The sequence below is a fragment of the Thermobia domestica genome, chromosome 4 (assembly GCF_964235325.1).
Source record: "Thermobia domestica chromosome 4, izTheDome1.hap1.1, whole genome shotgun sequence".
NCBI lineage: Eukaryota > Metazoa > Arthropoda > Insecta > Zygentoma > Lepismatidae > Thermobia > Thermobia domestica.
Genome location: NC_137457.1, coordinates 267018944 through 267036788, shown reverse-complemented (window position 1 = coordinate 267036788; position 17845 = coordinate 267018944).

Below are 17845 nucleotides of genomic sequence, written 5' to 3'. Positions count from 1 at the left end.
ATATTAGCTAACATATTTGAGCAGCTACAGAAATTGATACACTATTTATGACAGTCACGTCACAAGTAACATACAATCTTTACAGATATGTTTACGTCATAGGTGGGTGCTTGGTTTCAGGAAACATGTGTACTTAATTTCCTGTAGATCATAGACAGTTCTAATATGCGAACATTCATTTTCAGAAAAAATACATCCTTTTCCTTTTTATTATTATTTTTTTTTTAAAAAAATCTTATTTCATCTTGTCATAACACATGTGAGACAATTCACGAGGGAGTAGTGCGGAAACCGTTAGTCAAATGTTTCACATGTCTTCCTTTTCGTTTAGTTTCAGTTTGGAAAAGTCACCCATGTGAGACTGCTGGAGATTCATGCGTGCACATCCTCCGTTCCAGTGGTTGTGAATACGCAGCCTTTGGACATTGTTAAGAGATTGAGAAGTTAATAGAAAGAGATGACAGCCAAGATACTTCAAATGACATTTCCTCTCTTCGTCCTGCTTCGTTTCTGTTGTATGCAGTAGAGTTATTGCCACGCTCTCTTAAAGCAAGCTTTCTTCAGAGGCGGATCTAGCCAGAACCCAGACTATGATGAATATATACATCATGAGTTTACATCATGAGTTTACATATATACATCATGAGTTTACTATAAAATTTCAAAACTGTATAAATAATAGCTTAAATTATTTTTGAGTCGAGTTGATTTTGAGTTTAACGTCCCTTTCAGCAGCGAGGCTATATGAGACGGGACCTACTAATTAACGTGGAATCCGCAAAACATGAGCTACCACCGGGAATCAAACCCGGGTCTTCCACTCCAAAGGTGCGTACGCTAACCACTTAGCCACGAAGAAGCTCTTAAATTATTTTTGTACTCAAAAAATTGAGAGAGAGAGGTTAGGCCCTCCCGGCCCCGGGCCTAGTTGAGTTGAGTTGAGTTGATTTTGAGTTTAACGTCCCTTTCAGCAGCAAGGCTATATGAGACGGGATCTACTGATTAACGTGCAATCCGAACATGAGCACCCGTCCGGAATCGAACCCGGTCTACCACGCCAAAGGTCCCAGCCTAGATCCACCATTAGCTTTCTTCCATAGAATTTTATCTGGGGAGAGTGGAGGGAATTAAAATATTAAGGAGCTACACTTATCGGGAACGATTGTATACATTAAACACGATTAGTAGTATAAATTCGCACAAAAAAGTTCAGGTATTCTCACAGTAGATGAACAATTGGACCGTATGTATCTCAACAGGTAACCTATCCTATAGTCACTGTTGGTTATGAGTCTGAATCGCCTGATTAGTGTCTTAGCGTCAATGTAGTTTGTGGTTATGTAATTTAGCCTTAGCACGCAACAGAGAAGGCACTTGAATAAATGCCATGGAAACCAAAGGAACAATGCGCTGAAACAAACAACTACTACTTGTGTCCGCTTCTTCAACATGAATAGTTTTGAGTTTTATACTGGCAGAATAACCATTTTTCACACGGGACATTTCATTTTGGACATAAAGGAGTGAATTTGGATTTAAAAGGCATCGGAAGTGTCATTGTTCGTCTCAGTGACCCCGAAAACTGGATTCGACACCAATATAGGTTATTTTCAATCATATATATCGCCCTTCAACTGCGCCAAGTTGCAGGGCTGAATTTGGATTTAAACGACATCGGAAGTGTCACTGTTCATCTCGTGAACTCCGAAAACTATGGATTCGACAATAATATCGGTAATTTTCGATCATTTTTAAGTATCTTCCCCTTTCAGCGGTCCGCAAGCGGTCCCGAGCTCGATTCTAGGTGGGGACAGTCGGTCGAAAATGTGAAACAGCTTTTGTTAGGCCAGCCATTCCGATTGAGATTTTTCCTGGGTTTTCCTCATTTATACCAGCCAAATTCCGGGATAATACCTAACATAATGGTCGCAGAACGCTTCTTCCCTTCCCTATTCCTTTCATCCTCTCCAATTCCCCGCGCAATGTGATCGCCGAGGGACGTCATCCCTCATATGTGTGACGGGCAGAGGTGACCACTTTGACCTAACCTCACTCAACCTCACGCTCACAAACTCATTTCGACCTCACACTCACTCGACCTCACACTCACAAACTCATTTCGACCTCACGCTCACCTCACCGGTCTGACCTCACGCTCACATCATCAGTCTGACCTCACGCTCACTCGACCTCACGCTCACATCACCAGCCTGACCTCACGCTCACATCACCAGTCTGACCTCACGCTCACTCAACCTCACGTTCACTTCGTGAGGTTGAGGTCGAGTGAGCGTGAGCTCCGAACTCGTGAGCGCCGACCTCATGAGTTTGGACACCTTTGGTGACGGGCTAACATGGCCATAGATAGCGAAAGCCCAGAAATCTAATTCCTAATCTGAAACATTCTAGTGCGAAGTTTTATTCTTTTGTTTTGTCTTTTTACATTCCTGCTTTCTTTTCTCTTTCCTCTTGCGTCCTTTATCGTGATGATTTCCCATCCTGTTCCTATTGGTCTTCATCATAGCTGTAAGCATAACTTAATTTTCGATTCAGATTCTCGACTTCCATACTCAGTCATTTCATTTTCATAATAGGCTTGGGGAAAATTGAATTGTTTCTTAAGAGTTTAACGCCCCTTTCAGCAGCGAGCCTATATGAAACATGGGTCCAAAGCACTTGAGCTTCCATTGGAAATAAAATCCGGGTCTCCAAAGTCAAAGGACGGAAAATTTAAGTGAGATAAATTTTAGAAGGGAGAAAATGTAACTGGTACCACTGGCTGGTCCGCCATTTTCTTATAAGCGAAGAAGAAATAAAAGAAGGGAGTTACGTGTAATATTCTAAACGAAGTTGAAGACAGAAAATCGCCAGAAGGACGAATAAAAAATGAGCATTTAGTGAAACCACACTCTCCACGCAATCGCAAGTGCGTTGCTATATCTTTTTTAAATTTTTTTCTTTAGAAAAAAGTATATTAAAGGGGAAGGTAGTGGGGGTAAAATCGAGAGTTTAGGTGTTGTCCCAAGACTGAATTTACTCAATGCACGAAAGTGGATTTTTTTTTCTTTTTCGGTAGAAGGAAGAACTACTGCTGTTTGCTGGCTCAAGGCAAACTTTTCCTACTATTATTAATATTATTATTTTTTCTTTCTTTTTCTTCTTTTTTGGTATTGTGGATGGGGGTATTTTATTCTTATGGCGGACAACCCTCCTCGTTTAGTATGAAATATTGCAGCTCGTTTCGGCGCTTCATAAACCTTCAGCACCATCTTCTGCCTTTAGCCTATTGTTATTCCTGTCTGGTCGGAGTCTCTTTTTCAGATAAAGTCTTGATTCCGAACTTCCCAAAAGGGTTTATTGAAGATTTTTCCTTTTTTTCTTTTTAAATAAAAGACCTTAATGGTAGTTTCTTGTTCTCTTTATAGCATATAAAAATAATCACAAAAGAATCAATTATTCGTTCCGCTAACGCCACGTAGAGAAATCATGCAAAATATAATGTTATTCACATCTTAATATAACTTTTGTTCCCATACGTACATTGAATGGATTGCTAGGGCTAGTTTTGGGAAACATATTATTATTTCTTCTAAAGACAGTATTACTTAATCAACGTGAGCATTATTATTATTATTATTATTATTATTATTATTATTATTATTATTATTATTATTATTATTTGGTCTAGGAATTAATTCGTGCGGTTGGTACGCACACATTGAAGCTGTAGTACAAACACAAAATACATAAATACCTTAAGAAAAATATTGTCCATCGCTAGCCACCACTTTCGCCCATCTGTCAGGCAATGTACGGATTCCGTGGCGAAAGAAGTCCTCATCCTTGGAAGCGATCCAGTCAGAGACCCATGTTTCGATATCTTCTGAAGAAGTAAACCGCTGTCCAATCAAATCGTTGTTCATGCAATCGAACAAGTAGTAGTCCGAAGGAGCAACGTCTGGTGAATACGGCGGGTGGGGTAAAACTTCCCATCCGACATTTTCTAAATAGGTTTTGACCGGTTTTGCGACATGTGGGCGAGCGTTATCATGTTGAACAATAAGTTTATCATGTCTGTTCTCCCATTCTGGTCGTGTTCTGGCCAGAGCTTGCTTCAAACGCATTAATTGTCGTCGATAACGTTCTCCATTCATAGTTTCACCCGGTTGCAGCAGCTCATAGTACACCACACCTTTCATATCCCACCATATGCACAACATAACCTTTGCACAGTGAATATCTCGTTTTGGTTGTGATGGACCTGGTTCACCTGGTTTCACCCAGGCCTTTTTTCGTTTAGGGTTCTCGTAATGGATCCACTTCTCATCACCCGTAATAATTCGATGCAGAAACCCCTTTCTGGTCTGTCGTTGAAGCAGCAATTCGCAAATGGTTTTTCGTCTTTCAACGTCTCTGTCTTTCAATTCATGTGGAACCCAATGTGACATCTTTTGAATCATTCCCATGGCTTTCAAGCGTTTGGAGACTGTTGTTTGATCAACGCCTAATGCTGCTGCAAGTTGTTCCTGCGTTTGACACGAATCCTGCTCGAGCAATGCTGTCAATTCTTCGTCTTGAAATTTTTTTGGCTGTCTAGCTCGCTCTTGGTCTGCCAAGCCGAAATCACCACTTCTAAACCGTGCAAACCACTTCTGACACGTTCGCTCAGCTAGAGCATGGTCACCATACACTTCCACCAAAATACGATTACTTTCAGTCGCACTTTTCTGCATGTTAAAGTAATGCAGCAGGACACCCCGCAAAAACACTTTATCAGGCACAAATTGCGCCATGTTCACTTAACTACAAACTGGTGTTGACGCTTTAATCCACTGCCCTATACTACGATTGCAACACATGTGTGGATACACGGAACTGTGGGACGCTCCGTTCGTTGCGCCATCTCTTGTCCACCCGCACGAATTAATTCCTAGACCTATTATTATTATTATTATTATTATTATTATTATTATTATTATTATTATTATTATTATTATTATTATTATTATTATATAGCGTAGCACGCAATCATTCTGTTAAATTTTTGTCAAAACATTTGATAAAAGTGAATATTTCAATTATGCTCAGAGCAGATGATTTCAATTCTTTTAAATAACTCTTTTCACCGATTGTCAGCATTAAGCAGCCAAGTATCGAGTTTCTGCTACTTTCACGTTTACAATGGGTTCTTTTTTGTTTCTTTTCAGTTTTGTATTCTATTATGGACAGTTGGGCATAGTATAAAAAAGTACTTGCTGCCTGAAGTACATACAAGGGACTGATATACTGGGACAGGACACAAAAATCTTAAACGTTTGCAAAAGTGTGAAAATCATACCTAGTATGGTGTGGGGCCTCCTTTTGCGCCCAAAACAGCTTGGACCCGACGTGGAATGGACGTATACGGTTCCTGATCGTGGTGTGTGGAATTTTGTACCATTGTTCCTCCAAAACATGCTCCAGTTCCTTACGGAATGCTGGTGGAGGGTAATGAGACCTAACACGCCTTTCTAACTCAGACCACGATGGCTCAATGATGTTCAGATCTGGTGATTGTGGGACCCAGGGGAGGTGTGATAGCTCCTGGTCATGCTCCTCAAACCATGATTTCATCGTTTTTGCAGCGTGACAGGGCACCAAATTATCTTGGTAGATTCCATCACCATCAGGGAACAATATTTGGGACATGGGTAGAACCTGGTCCCCCAAAATGGCCTCATACGCCTTAGCATTCATCATTTTATGCAAGTCTATGATGTGACCGGCATAAAACCACGATATCACTGCTCATAATGTAAGAGAACCATCCCCATGCTTTATAGTTGGGAGCAGACCTGCGACGGTATTCTCCATACGTAAACATGACCGGTTGTTGGAAACAAGGTGAAGGTCGATTCATCGGACCACATTATGTATTTCCACTGCTCATGAGTCCACGCCTTGTGGTCCTTGCACCACTGGATACGCCTCTTCGCATTTACTGCTGTGACCAGGGGTTCGGCGATAGCGGCCCTGCCATGAATTTTCATTTTATGAAGTTCCCGTCGCACTGTTTTCGATGAAACCGGGTTCTATAGGCCGGAATCGAGTTCAGACGTAATTTTCATTGCAGTGGTCTTCTTTTTAGCTGCTACAATCCGTTTTAATGCCTTCCGGTTCCTATCTGACAGGATCGTCTTTCGACCACTGTTGTGCTTCGCAGACGTCTTTTGCCCATGAATTGTGTATGCCCTCGTGACATTGGAAGAGGACGGTCCACATGACACATTGAAAACAAAAAACGATCGGCAACTGCAACACGTGTTGTACACTGGAGGGCCAAACTTATGTGTCCTGTATGAAGTGTTTTTAGATTTTTTGTCTACCCCTGTATGTTATTTTGGTATACTGATTATATTAATGCCATAATTAAAGTTTGATATCTGTGTAATCCGTGGAAACTAAAGACAAGATGACTGTCCGGACTGCCCAGAGAGGTAGGGAACGCTTGTACGCTCCCATTGAAATGACAGTATCAGGAACGCGAATCTAGGAATTTTAGTTATTTCGCGGGAGAATAAAACTACTTGCAGAGGTGAAGTCAGGGGCGGACTGGCCCACCCTGCTACCCTGCAAATGCAGGGTGGGCCCCCCCAAACAGGTGGGCCCCCTCCACCAATTTTAATAAGATGTGCTCAATTAAACCCACCAGCATCAAAAATATGGCAGGGTAACTCCCGCAAACTTATGTTTTCCATTAGAAAAATACGTAAAATTAAACTTTCATAAACTGACCTTATTCTTCTTCACGTTTATCGACTTGAAAAGGTTCCGTCTACGAGACAATCAGGCCCTAAAACATTGCGGGGTTTGTGACACAGCAGCTGTTAAAAACGAGCACGTTAACCACTACTTTTTAAATATAAGAAACACAGTAGATTTCAGGCTGTTATTGGATTTGGATACCATTGCCTACTCTGGTCCTTTTACAAGCCGGCGAGTGGCGATATTTTAAAGAAACAATAGTTTCGTAGATATTGGTATTGTGGAAAGTGGAGGTGGAGCCGGAACGCTTTTGAACTGCACTGTCCTCAGACCAAGCTTCGAAGAAAGAAATCGGATCAGGCTTCGTTGTTTTTTTTTTCAGTGCGGTAAAGCGAAAAGAAATTAGTCGCCACTATCAACGATTGTTTTATACAAACCTTAAACAATTACTATGAAGTTGCTGCCCTCGGCTCGTGTTTTATTTGTATATTACATAGAAGAGCAAATCCGATAGCAGCAATTCAATTATTGGAACACCAGTTACGTGTCGTTTGTCGTGGAAGACAGATGTGGTTGTGTAGTATGGATGGTAGGAGTGATTGTAAGATTACTGTAAAGAACAAATATAAAAGTGATGCTAAAAAGCGAGAACACAAACGATGATGTGATTTACCAAAAGCTGCATCTGACCCAAAACAACGTAAGCTATTTGAATCTGTGAAGCCCCAAGAAACAAATGAACGTGATGTGACTCATTGGAGTACTGCAGGACAGATGCCAGGTAGTCTTTTTTTTTTTTTTTGTTTTGTTTTTCTGTCTAAGGTTTTTATAAATTATAATGTATACACCACGTCTTTGGATGATTTCAGTCAATTGTTGCTTATCTTTTATGGCTATTTTTACCTGAAATTACACAACTTTAACAGGCGAACACGAAATTAACTGAACTGTTTGCTGCCGCGTAGTGCTTTCAAACGGGTCAGATCAGGCTTTCATGAGTCAGGGGTCGAGTCAAGCCTGCTTGAGACACGGGTCAGGTCAAGTCACCTACGCTAGGGTCAGGGCTGCTCTAGCCACGGGTCGGCTCGGGTCAACTTTCTTATGCGCCGTTTCGGCCAAATCCTTCTCGGGTTGAGAGGGTCGGGTCGAGTTGAACGTCAACCCAGTCCGACTCATGACCCGAATAGGTTTTAGCCGAAACGACGCATAAGAAAGTTGACCAGAGCCGACCCGTGGCTAGAGGAACCCTGACCCGACCTGTGACCCAAGGAGGTTCGACTCGAGCCCTGACTATTTATGGGTTCGAAGATAGACGGTTATACATATGAAGAATGCCAAGTACATTTTTTACATTTTTATACAGTGGGCCCCAATTTCAGTATAGCAGGGTGGGCCCTATGGTTGCCAGTCCGCCCCTGGGTGAAGTTGTATAGACTTCAGTGTGAACATCGGTCTTGACGATACAAATCTGTTACAAGCAGCTTATAATTTTTGGTTAAAAGACAAGTTCAGTCACAATACTGTTATATGTACTACTTAATGTAAATATAAGAGAATTGAACTATCAGGCAGATAGTATGTAAATACTTACCATATTTTATGGACTATAAGACTACCTTAATTTTTAAGGATTTTTTTTAGAATACCGTAACTTTTTTTTAACCATTTTTCAGTGATAAGGCTTGAGGGGAGATTATTTTTGCCGTACACTTTTATAGTATATGTATAACATGGAGGTGATGGGCAACTTTCTAATTTATCCAAAAATAAGAAGGTGTACAGGTGCAAAACCTTTTCTGTATATCCCATTGTGATTCATTCTTAGTGCAAATTACTTCTTCAATCGATCCGTAAGATTTTCGTAAACCTCAAAATAAATCCGGAGTTCTAGTGTCCAGATCACTATCAGCCTTACTACCTCCTTCGTCACTACCAGAACGCAGTTCATATTATTATTATTATTATTATTATTATTATTATTATTATTATTATTATTATTATTATTATTATTATTATTATTATTATTATTATTTGTAGGCTGGGTCGTGTGGTCTTTTTTTAGATCCTAATGCAGGTCGAGAAGCGAATTTGTGAATATTGTGTAACTTTGTGTAATTTTGTTCATTTTGTTTAATTTGTTTAATCTCTTTTAGTTCTCACATTAGGGCCAGGAATGTGTTCTTGTGTATATGTATGTGATTATATAATTTATTCAATAAACAATATATTATGGCTCCTACTGGCGAGAATTGTCCTTTTTGTAGTCAGCCCATTTATGGTAGACAAAAGTCCATCATATGTAATACTTGCTTAATAAAGTGTCATTTTGCATGTTTTGAATCATATTCGAAAATGGACAGTAGTTCCATTTAGCTACCTGAATTTTTATGTAATAATTGTATACAGGGCGAAAGGGTTTCTGAAATATCTCATAAAGAGGGTAACTTTGGTGATTTTGAAAAGTCAAATCTTGAAGATTCTCTGGAGAAAATTTTTGAAAATAAACTGAATGATCTGAAGATATTATTTCTAAGGGAATTTGAAAGTTTGAAAGAGGAAATAGTGCAATTAAGGTCTCAAAATGAAAAACTTAATGAATTACTTGTGAATAAATCCTGTAATTGTTTGAGGAATGTATCAGTTGAACCTTCTCGTAAAAATCCTAAGGTTGTAGATATAAGTGATCCTGATCATTTCCCTGAATTAACTAGAAATGAGAATATACAATTTGTAGACTCTAATCAGGAAGAAGTTGAGTTTGATGCGAACAAAGATCAATGGGTTCAAGTTATTTCATGTAATAAAAGGAGATTAGAGAACAAAAGATCAAAAGAGACAGATAATAGAGGGAATTTCAGTACCGGCTTACATAAAAATCAACGTAAGTTGACTTCTGGTAGTGGTTCTGATAAAATTTATTTGGTTGCTAAAAGTACAAAAAGGAAAAAAATGAAATGAAATGAAATCTTTGAGTTTTACGTCCCACGCTTATGCCGGTTAGGCTAAAGGAGACGGTGAGGATGAGAGATGAATGAAATGGTGGAATGAAGAAAGTGGGAGGAAACGGGAGAACCCCGAGAAAACCCACGCACACGGTGTTTGTCCACCACAAAGTTCACTTGGCGGGAGCAGGGTTTGAACCCAGGACCCCAAGCACCAGAGGTGAACGCTCTACCACTGAGCCACCGCGGCCCCCCAAAAGTACAAAAAGGGCATTATTTGTTACTAGAGTTGATCCATCAGTAAAAGAAAGTGATGTTGAGTCTATTGTGAGTGATAGAAATGTAACCTATGTCAAATGTACTAGATTAAAAACTAAGTACGATACTTATGCCTCTTTTCATGTTGAAGTGTTTGAATCTGACTGGGATTATTAATGATCCTATGATTTGGCCCAGTGGCATATTAATTGGTCCATTTTATGGCAAACTTTTAACAACTAATTCTGAAAATCAAATTAATAATGTTAATAACAACAACTAGTTCAATATGGAAGTCTATATTTTGTATCAAAAATGTTCGAGGACTTAGAACAAAAAGTAATATATTCTTCTGTTGTCGACTGTTCTTTTGATATTATTGCTGTAACTCAGTCATGGTTTAATTATAAACAACATACTGATGACTATTTTCCTGAAACTTATAAATGTTTTCGCTCCGATAGGAATTATATCACTGATCAGTGTAGCAGAGGTGGTGGTGTTTTGCTAGCAGTTAAAACAAATATAAATTGTCAAAGGAGATTTGACTTGGAATCTGAAATTGAGTGTGTTTGGATTGAGATTGATACGTCTAATGAAAAAAAAATATTAGTGGCATGCTGTTATTTTCATCCAACTTATTCAGTTACAAGTTTTACGAATTATCTTAATTATATTGTTTCCAAAGTGAACTTTTTGAACTATGAATTAGTGATTATTGGTGATTTTAATATATCCAAAGTTGACTAGACGAATAGAAATCTTTCAAATGATATAAATTATTATTCTAAAACCAAGGCTAAAATTCTATTTAATTTTTTTAGATGATATGAATTTGAACGTTGTTTCAGGGACATCTGGTCTTGATTTAATTTTGTACAACACTTATGTTCAATCTAATAATTCAGTAGTATCTTTGGTTCCGCCTGATCAGTATCATGATCCGATTGAGATTACTGTTAAATTATTATCTCTAATACAGGAGATACCAAGTGATAGCTTTTTGTTATATCAAAAGGGCGATTATCTTTCTTTATATAAAGAAATCCAAGGGTTTCCCTGGGCCAATAATTTGTTGAATCCAGATATTGATCTTGTTGCTCAAAATATTAATGATGTTATATTGAATGCAATTACGAATAATGTTCCTTTAGTAACCAAATCAATTTCTAAATATCCGAGATGGTATTCTCGTAATTTAATTTACTTGCTTAAAAAGAAAGAATAATGCTCATAAGAAGTATAAAAGAACCCAATCTTTTCAAGTTTATAATGTATTCTCTAAATTTCGTTCTGATTTTAAGAAGCAACTTACTATTGATAAAACTAAATATTATAGTAAGATTGAGAATAGTTTAAAAATAATCCTAAAAGATTTTGGAAGTATACGAATAATAAAATAAATGTTAAAGATGGACATAAGGCAATATTAGTTGACGACGAATTTCTCTCTGATCCTCAACTGATATCTGAAGCTATGGCCAAACAATTTTCAGCTGTTTATCATAAAGATGATATTAATGTGAATGATGATAATGTTACTTTTATGGCCAGTCAATTTTGTAGTGATCAAATATTCTTTTCTACTAAACAGGTAATTGATGTTATTAAATCTTTAAATGTTAAAGCTTCTGTACGTCTTGATCTAATTCCGATTTTTATAATTAAAGGTATATCTGAAATAATTGCACCAATTTTGACATCATTGTTTAATTGGAGTTTAGCATCTCATTTCTATCCTAATGTGTGGAAAACTGTTGTTGTAACTCCAATTCCGAAAACTGATGGAAGGTTCGTAACTGATTATAGACCTATTTCTATTCTTGATGTAATACCAAAAATTTTTGATCAGCTTATTTACAATTATCTTTATAGTTCCGTTGAACATTTTATTATACCTGAACAGTATGGTTTTTTGAGGGGTAAATCAACTGAACTAAATTTGAATAAATTTTTGACTTTGGTTTCTCCTGTTGTGCATAATCGTGGTCAAGTTGATACTATCTATTTTGACTTTGCTAAAGCCTTTGATAAAATATCTCATCATATGCTTCTTAACAAACTTCATTCCTTTGAAATTCCTAAATCCTTAATACATTGGTTCGCTTCCTACTTGTTTGATCGTAAATTTGTAGTTAGATATATGGGTTGTAAGTCATCTGTGTACAAGATTTCTTCGGGAGTTCCTCAAGGATCCAACTTGGGTCCATTATTATTTTTAATATATGTGAATGATATTGGTAATTATTTGAAATATCCTTTTTTACTGTACGCTGATGATCTGAAGATATTTTCTGAAATAGCAAGTAATCAGGATCACCCTAAATTACAAGCCGATATTAACTCAGTTTATCAATGGTCTGTACAAAATTTACTTCCCTTGAACATGAACAAAATAAAAAGTATATCGTTCTCCAGGAAAACGAATATATCGTATTTTTAATACTCAATCAATCAGCATACAATTCAACCTGTTTCAATCAACAAAGACTTAGGTGTTATGATGAATTCTAAATTACTATTTGATCATCATGTTTCTACCATGGTTTCCCAAGGCTAGAATGAATCTGGGGCTCATCAAATGTGTTGCTAGAGATTTTAAAGACATTGCAACATGCAAAGTCTTATATTGTGCGTATGTTCGATCCCACTTGGAATTTGCTAGTTTAATCTGGAACCGTAATCTTACTAGTATTACTCAAGTTCTGGAGTCAGTCCAGATTTCCTTCTTGGCTTGGTTAAAATATAAATTTAAATTATACGATCTGACTAATAGGGAGATTCTTGCTAAACTGGATTTACTTGTTCTTGAAGTTCGACGTAATTTAAGGCAAATTAAATTTATTCATGATATAATACATGCTAGACTGAACTTAATTGAATATTTGTATATTAAAGTACCCCCGTATAAATCTAGGGTTTACCGTTCTATATTGTGTAATAGTAAATTAGTTGGTTCTCCATTATTTATTTGCGTTGACAACATAAATAAAAAGTCACTTAAAATTGATTTCTTTGATTCGAATTTTACAATGCTTAGAAGACAGTTTTTGGATTGTTTTATTTAATTAATATACAAAATTCAACTTTAGTTTATATATTGTATATTGAATTTTCATTCTCTTTCTTTTACCTATATTGTTTATATTTGTCCATGTGTTTTATTAGTAATATTTTTCTAATTTGTTTATTTTTATGATCAACATATGTAAATTCTTAGTAATACATCCTGTTTAATTTAATATTTACTGAATTGAGGATATGTTTGTAATTTTATTTTATAATTTAGTTTGTATTCAACTGGTGTAAAAATTTCTTTATTTACTTTTTTCTGTATTTGGTTGTGATGACTTCATGTATTTTAATTTCTCTTTGTTTTGCTTGTATTTTTCTTGTAACATTTTATTGTACATAATTGTATATATGACCATTATGGCTTTGGCTGTGGTCTTTATCATCCATAATAAATAAATAAATAAATAAATAAATATTATTATACGCTTCTTTAGCGTGGGAGACCCGGGTTCGATTCCCGGCCGGAGTACATGTGGTTCGGGGCCTACGTTAAGCAGTAGGTTTACTTCTCACATAGCCTCGCTGCTGAAAGGGACCCTAAACTCAAAATCAAATATATTATTATTATTATTATTATTATTATTATTATTATTATTATTATTATTATTATTATTATTATTATTATTATTATTAGGCCTATTATTATTATAAATAGGAAATAGAAAAAAGTTTTAGGGTACTAAATTTGGTGAGACATTTTATTTCCTCCCAGTTTGTTGTTACACCCAGGGTCGTAACTTGTTGGGGGCATCGGGCAACTGCCACTTTCATAGAAGCTTCCCGCCGTTCGATGGAGGCCCATGTTAAGACAACATTTTTTTACTCCGTATACGATACGAAGATGAAATTATAAATGAAGCATCAAACAGATTCACTACATTATATAAACAAAACAGCACACAAAAGGTAAATAAAACATAAATGAGTCTGGGGCCCATTTCAGTAAAAAATGTCTACTATTAGGTGCCCTAGAAATAATACGTGTTAGTATGGCTTTGAGATTTGTCAATATTGTCCCCTTAATTAATTTGTCATGTATGAAACGGGCTCAGGGGGGCAACTAATGGAACCGCAGACCTTGCCGTGCGGGAGGGCCCACAGGCTCCGGGGGTCCATAAAGAGTAAGAGAAAGATGGAAAGAGGGGGCGCAAGAATTAGAAAAACAACTTTTCTATGAGACCCTAATACGCGTCTTAATGCTACCCCCTCCCCCCCGAAAAAACCTAAGTTACGGCGCTGGTTACACCTATGGACTGTATGTTTTTATCTTGATGTATCAGAACCATTTTAGATAGGTTTTCGGACGATCTCTAATTTTTTTTTTTTACTTAAACGTCTTAATAGCTCTCAATAGTACCATACTTCCTAGATTCTATCTCAAAAGAATACCCTCAGTTTCATGAAGCACTGGTCAAATTCTTACCCCGAACAATCTCTCATGAGTATTTGCGAGTGGAGATGAGTTGTTTTCTCTACGGCTTTCAAATCGGTATTTTTCAGGTTCCAAGTAGTAGTGTTGTCAACGGCTAGAGCAGCTCGGCTCCCGGCTCAGTCACCACCGAGCCGAACTGAGAAGTGAGCCGAGCCAACAGCTCATCCAACCGTGCCAGTTCGAGCCGATGGTTTATTCCAACTGAGCCGGCTCGAGCCAATGGCTTACCTGAACTGAGCCGAACCGAGCTGATGGCTCACCCCAACCGAGCAGACTCCAGCCGATGACTCACTTGAGCCTAGCTCAGCCGAGCCGAACCGAGCAGGTAGCTCATCTCAACCGACCCGGTTCTAGCCAATGGCTCACCTGAGCCGAGTGAACCGAGCCACTGACTCATTCCAATCATCCCGACTCAAGCTGTTGGCTCAGTTGAACCGAGCCGGAGTTCAAGCTGCGCCTGCGGCTGCGCCTCGGTTCAGGTGAGTAGGGCCATGGTTTTCATGTCCCTTCTTTGGTTATGACCCGAGTATTCCAAATCATATCCTTAACTTTAACAGTTTTCTGAGCATACAGAAAACCAACTGAGAAAGGTGATAAATCTCCTTCTATCGCTTGTTGAAATCGAGGAAAGCAAGATCGCCTAGAGTAGACCCGAGAGGCACACGTAGAAGGCAAGTATACAGTATATTCACCATTTGCCAACATTATTTTAGTATGAGCAGTGATCGGAAAGTTACTTTTCAAAAGTAGTTGCTCTACAGCTACATGATAAAAATTGTAGCTCGCTACAACTATTAGCTAGTTTTCCAGAAATGTATTCGCTGCTTAAGCTCTTGTCACAAATACGATTTACTTGGCACCATGCATTATAATATATGTCATGGCATCTACATGCGTAACTGAACTTAAAAGTTTGGTTAAAATATTACATAAAAGCTTTGTTTGTCAATTTGCATTTCACAATAAAGTATGCATTTTGTCTGCTCTTTTTAAAGTATATATATTACCCCCTCCCTCCAAAAATGGATATGCTGTCGCTGCTAGAATGGCATGTAGGTCTATTTTAAGAGTCATTACTATTCTTTTGACCGATCATCAGTACGCAATTTATTTCAGAAAATTTTCTTGTAATAATGTTGCAAAATAATTGGAGATAGAAATCAGAAAACAATAATATTTTCTTCCTATCATCATATAAACATTTACTAAAAATTGTGAGGAAATGTTGGAGTTACAAAATATTTTTGCGTCCTGGAAAAGGTTTATTTGTAACTTTAGTGCAAAATTCGCTGCACAATATAAAAATATGTAGCTCAGCTACCACTACAAGCTACAAGTTTTGACTTGTAGCGCTGCTACATCTAGAGCTACAAAATTTGTAGCTAGCTATTGTAGCTTCGCTACAAATAGCGAGCTACTTCCGAACCGACTGTGAGTTATATAAGTAACAACTATCACCTAGTATAGCTTGTGTCATATACTGTATATAAGAAAAAGTCGACGACAAAGTAACGCGATACATTTTAAAAGTAACTTAACCAACAGATTGAACTCTAGACAAGATATTTCGCGTTTCTGTCAAATTATATTTCTATATCATCATTTTGCTTTTAATGTGCCTATATTAGGCCTATTCAAAATTACCCTATGTATATTCAAAAGTTCGGACTACCTTTTAGAAAATTCATTTCCGATAATTCATGAATCTTCACGCTGTGAAGCATGAGAGAACATCAGCATGTCGTTGTTGCCAAAATTGATACTCATTAAACACTTTTACTGATATCTCCAACAGAACAGCAGAGTGTATAAAGAGTAAAGAAAATGTGAGCGAATTGTCACTTGAATATCTTTTCTCCAATGGAAATCCTGCGGCGCTGTATGGATGCGAAACATGGTGAAGTTTTATTTTCAATAAAAAAAAGAAAACATCGTTCTTTTTAGTGTTTGTTTTTCAAATGTCCAATAAACACAATAGCCCTACTCACCTGAATTGTATCAGACGTTTCAACATCCTCTGATGAAGTCTTGAAGATACAAATATGTGGCAGAGCATGTGGAAAATATTGACCAGGCAGGTTCCCAAATCTGAATGCTGAACACAATTGGCAGCAAGTTCAGTGTTTTTTCTAGGTGTACGTTTCCCCTCGAAGTTGAAACATCGCCCTGTGCAGGATCTGAGATATACTAAATAGTATCCAACTATGGCCTCAACTCACTTTCATTTCTCTTCAGACAAGCTTTTCTATAGGAAAATGTGGAAGATATCTCACTTTTGAGCACATCATTTATTTTTAAAAAAGAGGACACAACCAGGTTTTTTAAAAAATATCATAATTCAATGTATGGCTTACATCTACTACTTTGAACCTGAGACAAAACCGATTTGAAAACGGTAGAGAACACAACTCATCTCCTCTCGTAAAATACTAAGTGAGAATGTTCGAAGTAAGGTGATGGCCAAGGTATTATGTAACTGAGTGCATTCTTGTGCGATGCAATGAAAATATACAAATGTGATATTAGGCTAGAAGACAGAACATCAATGGAAATACTCCTGTTTGTTTAATGTAGTGCTTTTCTGCCCCAAGTCTATATGTGACGGGAGCCTGCAGCTTCAGATTGAATGTCAATAATCCGTAACGCGTTCAATACTCTTCCACGAGAAATTGAAACCGGCACCACGTAAATGAATATTCTCATTTTGATTGTTAATTCAGTGAAGTTTTCAACATCCCTTTTCCAGTATGGAAACTATTTGAGATGTTACCTACTATTTAAAATGGGATCCGACCACTTACTCGGATTTAAATTCGGAGGAAGTACTTCCAACCAAAAACTCTACTTGGGACCACGTACACAAAAAAAGCACTCAACCACGAATCCCGGATTTGTTTTCAACATCGAACGCATTTGAGTAATTCTCTTAAAAAAATATTTAAAAAATAGGATGAAAATGCCAGGCCTACCCCCCCTCCCCATCCACCTTTCCAAAGAACACACAGGTAATTTGGTGCGTTCAGTTCCGTGAAATTTTCTTGTCAAGAAGCCCTAATTCCATTTAGGAAATTAAATTGAATAAATAAAACTTAATTACATGAAACTATTTCATTAATAATAATAACAATGTTAAAAAGAACAGGAAACAGGAGTGTATGAAAGAATTTAAAAAAAAAAAAAAAGAACCGTTTGAAACTAATTTATATCCCAAGACGAAAGTGAATACAAGAAAAAAAATAAAAAATAAGAATTAAGTGATGAAACAAACTTAAATAAACAAATGAAACAAAAATTTAGATATTATGTGACACGACCACACGTGTCGAAATGCTTCGAGTGCTAAAGATACTTTTATTTTTTCTCAGAAAAACAAAATGAAATGAACCGAGAAGGA